At 35.0% G+C, this 5,575-nt stretch overlaps 1 long non-coding RNA gene across 2 annotated transcripts; it reads left to right on the forward strand.

Moving 5' to 3' along the window:
- Window positions 1-1,333: 1,333 nt before the first annotated feature.
- LOC134324627 (uncharacterized) lies at window positions 1,334-4,740 on the forward strand. 2 transcript variants are annotated; one of them, XR_010014204.1, is made up of 4 exons: window positions 1,334-1,458; window positions 1,988-2,118; window positions 2,343-2,501; window positions 4,528-4,740. It is a non-coding gene; the product is annotated as an uncharacterized LOC134324627 (long non-coding RNA). The 2 variants fall into 2 exon arrangements; XR_010014203.1 differs by having other exon boundaries at window positions 2,396-2,501.
- Window positions 4,741-5,575: the final 835 nt, after the last annotated feature.

Consider the following 5,575-nt stretch of genomic DNA (forward strand, 5'->3'; position numbering starts at 1 on the left):
TGAAATAAGGATTTGTGATGATCAAAAACAAGTTAATTGAAAAATTCATGGAAGCTTGAATGACGAAATTAATTTATTGCAAAGATATAGAAAATAAAAACTCAGTTGGGTCACTTTTGACCCAGGTTGTGCATCAAAGGGTTAAGATAAACCATTATTTTTCATGATTTTATAAAAACTGCATTAAAAACTGCAGGACAAATATTACATTACATATCATTCAGTTAAATGACTTTATAGCGCTTTGTATTATGTCTATTCTGCACAAACCTCTCTTCTTTACACAGCACGTCAGTCTCCGTATACGGACAGTCGGGCACCTCGTTCTGCACATGCGCACATCCGCACTTGACTTGAGACCGTTATAACCGTTTAACCAACAGTCTCTGCCTCGACACAGAACTTTAAGCGAAATACAAATGTCGTGTTTTCAGTTATTTTACTCTGAAACATGAGTCTGCCAAAGTACGTGCTTGTGTACTTCTCTGAAGATGAAATTCCTGCCACATGTGTTATTGAGTCAGTGCTTATTGAAGGTCAAAAGAATCTGACAAGATCTCATCGACGGCTAAACTGTTGTCGTCAACTTACAGTGAGAAATGAAGAAAAGACGCTCGTCATGTCCTGCTAAGCAACTGAAGTTCGATGGTAAGTCATAAACTTAAACAGTTTATAATAATAAACATGAAAAATGTTATTAAAAATAAGTGGTCATTGTTGAAAGTCGAAAACAACCCAGGTATCAGCATGAAATGTTTTCAAATAAGTAACTTGGGACATTAGCTAAACGTTAACATTAGCCTTCTCACTGTGCATTTTAATTACTTAGTAATGCTTGTTAAGACTAGTGCAATTTGCTTAGTTTGTAGTGCTGTTATTGTGCTGAACTGCACTATAATAAACTTATGACTTTTAATGATTTTAGGTTTACAGATAATATTACTTAGAAATGAACGTAGAGAAGTTTGTAAATGCTTTTAACATCTCTTACGAGACAATTCACCTATATGATGACATATCTATACACATATCTGTACACATGAATTAAATGTGGACGTTAACCTGCATGTTACACTTAAAATACTGGAGGTCCAAAATGTTCTTTCAAATAATAGGTTATATGTGTGCTTTAAACCACCTAAGCCCACCAACAACCCAGGTAAAACCCTGCATTTGTGCCATTGTGTTTAGTTATTGTAGCATTCTGTTAACTACAGGTTTAAAATATGAAATTAAAAACAGGTTTTTTTATTCCAGCAAAATGGCCACATGTGAAGGAGGGCTGCTGAGGTAGAGAGAGTCTCAGTGTATTTGCCTTCATTCACATCAGCACAAAAGGATGGTCGCCCATATTCAAGTTTATAATAGTGGCAACAAGTTTGACATTTAGTACACTGCTCCACAACCAGATTCACAGAACGTCAATGTTTTTGTAGCCCATATCCTAAATCAATTGAAGTAAGTGCTAGTTGACTTGAGTTGTGTTGAAAATATATTTGTGTAAAAATATATTGTGGGCCGCTCAGGTGGCGCAGCGGTAAAGTACGGTAGCTCACCAGAGTTGGGTTTCTAGATACTCTAGAAACTCAGCTCTGCCTTTCCGACTGGGTTGGGCGGCAGTATGAACAACGTTTGGCTGTTGTTCAGGGGCTTAGAGGTAGAGTCGGAGCATAAGTCCTCATAACTGGTACGACTGCGGCCCCTGCTGGTTGACTGACGGCGCCTGCACAGGGCTGAGGAATAACATTGAGGGGTGCGCAGTGTCTCTCGGTGTATGAACTCGGCTCGTGCAGGTGAAAAATGCAGGCTGTACTGATTGCGTGCCGGAGGGGCGCAAGTCAGTTGAGTGGCGTCCTCAGTCAGCGGCAAAAGGGTTGAATCGGTATAGAGGACACAATCAGGGTAATTGGACATGACTAGAATAGGGATAAAAATTGGGGGAAAAAAGTGGGGGGAAAAATATTGTGGAACAACTCGCTTTTTTCAGTTCTGGTGCTGACAATATCTATTCATTCATCCACCTTTGTGCCCACTCGCCCACCTCTGTACTGCAGCATAAAATAAAGAAGTTAAAGAGAGAGAACATCTGTCTGAGGCAGTGCATTAGTGCAGGTGAAGGTAAGTCATGTTTTTCAGCAATAAATATTTTGTGCACCATCAAAATTAATGCTGAGATCACAAAAGTTTATATATCTCTTGCAATATACTGACCACCCAAACAACAGATTATCTTTAAAAATTACATTATCTTTGAAAATAACGATACTCCCGATAGTCCCTTTAACTCCTGCTTAGGCTCAATCAATGTTGTAACCATTAAAGTATTTCTTTTCTTTTTAAAGATCGTTTTCAGTTGCTGCTACTATTAAAAAAACATTAATAGAGTTTATTGCAGCCAGGAGAGTTGCACCAAGAGACTGTAAGAAAAGTGCTCTTCCCAAGTAAAAGATTTAATCTGACCAGTCAAACCAGCTGCTGACTCACAATCAGAGCCATAACAGGTAAGTTTATAGAGCCTCACATTAGAATGTTTAAGCAAAATGGCACAAGTGAGAGTGGTGATACATTCTTAATAATATGGGTGAGCAAAAACAACATCTGGTTATATGGACTGTACTATATGGACTGTACTCTGCTAGATGTGAACATTTAAATGGAACAGTATTTGGGCTGCGAATGATGACGTTTCTCAAGTCCATAAGAATGCAAGTACAGAGAAGAGCACAGATTGAAGAAGCAACCAATAGCTGATCTGTTGCTGCACAGTTTATGTTAGTCGTCCTCTAGTCCTTCATCAGTGCAAAAACAGATTTTTATTCATAACTTCAATAGCATTTAAAGTATTCAGCATATTAATAACTTCAATAACTTTTAAAATATTCATCAGATTGCTCCAAAACAAGTTGTATTTTATGAAGTGTAACCCACATTACATACTACAACTCTTATACTGACACTTTTACCCTTTATTGCATAATAAAAACAGATTTTTTTTCATAACTTCAATAGCATTTAAAGTATTCTGCATATTAATAACTTCAATAGCTTTTAAAATATTCATCAAATTGCTCCAAAAGAAGTTGTATTTTTTCAAGTGTAATCCACATTATATACTACAATTCTTATACTGACACTTTTACCTTTTATTACATAATAAAAAACATCTTTTTATGTATAACTAAAATAGCATTTGAAGTATTCAGCCAGTGGCGGCTGCTGGTCTTTCAAAGAGGGGAAGCTCATTGTCGGCTTACATCATAAAATTTGTCAATTTATTTATACATAAATTCTGCTCTCCGTTCCTTTTCAAGAAAATGGTCTGTAATCCTATCGTACCAAGTAGGCGACTTCACTCGCAAAATCCGCGATGGGACTGAAGCTCCCAGTGATTAAGTGACGTGTAGATCTCAAAATAGCTGTCAATCAAAATGGGATTCAGCCTTTCGACTGATCCTCCAATCATCTTGCAGAAGCTTCGTGTCCAGACCCGCCCACAGCTCCATTCACCCCCAGAGACGCTCAGCGTCCGGGGGCGGGACAAAATCGTGGCATTTATCCAATGACTGGCGAGTTTCAAAGCAATGAAAAAACCCGTTCCATGCAGTTCCATTGAAGTGAATAGACGCTCAGCTTCTACGGGCAAATGCATTAACGCTACGGGAGTTAACAAAGTGGAGTCAGTCGATTTGTGATAAGTGGCTGATTCTGAACGAACTCGTCTTCGAGATGAACGTGTTCTAACGCATTTGTAGTCAATGAAATGTTAACACAACTGTACACATTTGACCATTTAATTTTTGACATTTTAGGGGAAGCTGAGCTTCCCTTGCAGTCTTAGAGAAATCGCCACTGTATTCAGCATATTAATAACTTCAATAGTTTTTAAAATATGCATCAAATTTCTCCAAAACAAAGTTGTATTTTATCAAGTGTAACCCACATTACATATTACAACTCTTATACTGACACTTTTACCATTTATTACATAATAAAAAACAGATTTCTATTTATTACTTCAATAGCATTTAAAGTATTCAGCATATTAATAACTTTTAAAATATTTATCAAATTGCTCCAAAACAAGTTGTATTTTATTAAGTGTAACCCACATTACGTACTACAATTAATTACTTAGTTGGATTATTTAAAATACAAAAACAGAAACAATATTAAAAAAAAAAACAATATTTAAACAAATATTAAAACATCCACAACACTAGTATGATTTCCCTTCTTAATTTTGTTTAATCAAGCTGGCTGTTTAATTGTTTTATGGCATATTAAATATCGCCATGTACCTCATGAAATAATGCTATTTCATGATTTTCACTGTAAAATCACATTAGTAATTCAACCATTAAAAAAGAGCCACAGACACCTCTTGCACATTGAAATTAAACACTGCAGCATAACTTCAAGGAAGCTTTGTATTTTAGCCCAGAACGACTTGGTTACAGTGTAAAATGTTTTACATGTACTGATAAATATGCAGAAATACTTAAAAAAATCTCTTTGTTTACTTTGCAGGTGGAGAATACAGAGACGCCCTGAATTACTACCTAACTTTATTTGTTTTTTTCCCCATTTTCCATTTATTCATTTACATTAGAATTTATTATTTTTTTTCATTTTCCATTGATTAATTTAAATTAATTGCTTGATAATAATAATAATAATAACATATAATAAATACAATATATTCTAACTGATTTTACCTCAGTTTATAATGGATAGAAAAATTGAGGGATTGTTCTTTTTTCATTTTTCGTTCATTCAATTGAATTTGATTGATGATAAAACATTTTTTTAAATAAATATGTTTGCATTGATTTTGCCTCCGTTTATGTCAGTATTATCACATGAATTGTTTGAATTAGACCATCATAGCAAATGTTATCAGAGTGATTCAGATATTTTTTTAATTAATGGTAATGTCTGAGGGGGTTGGGGGTTCAAGACTGTAGTATATTAGAATTATATTTGGTGATATATAACTGTAAGTTAGTTAACGGTTAGAAGGTGACAGTAAATACTTAATGACTAAATAAGATAATGACGGTAAATTACTAAGTGAATGCACATGTAACGGGTTGGAAGCATGAATGTGTGTGTATGATGAGAATAAATGTGCAGAGTTAAACGGATTCTCTCTCTGCCTGCAATCTCCTTCATCCAATATATCACAAAGACAGAGGGATTAACATTGTCTTGGATTAACATTATCTGTAGTTATGTTAAAAGTATGTTAAAGTAACATTTAAAACTTTTAAAAAGGTTTTGGGTATGTTTTTAACTTGTATTAAATGTCTTGAGAATATTAGGAAAACTGACAAAAAACTGACAAAATAACGTTGAAGGAACGTTCTAATAAAACACAACCAAAATGGAACGTTAACGGAACGTTCAGAGGACCTTATTTAAAATGCTCTTAGAACATTCCAAGACAACGTTCCCAGAACGTTAAATTATGGTTGCAAATGAGGTTTAGGTAACGTTCATAACTTTAAAAAAAACGTTCTGAGAATATCAAGAAAACTGGATAAAATAACGTTGAGCGAGCATTCCAATGCAACGT

Source organism: Trichomycterus rosablanca, chromosome 12, assembly GCF_030014385.1.
Source record: "Trichomycterus rosablanca isolate fTriRos1 chromosome 12, fTriRos1.hap1, whole genome shotgun sequence".
Classification (NCBI taxonomy): domain Eukaryota; kingdom Metazoa; phylum Chordata; class Actinopteri; order Siluriformes; family Trichomycteridae; genus Trichomycterus; species Trichomycterus rosablanca.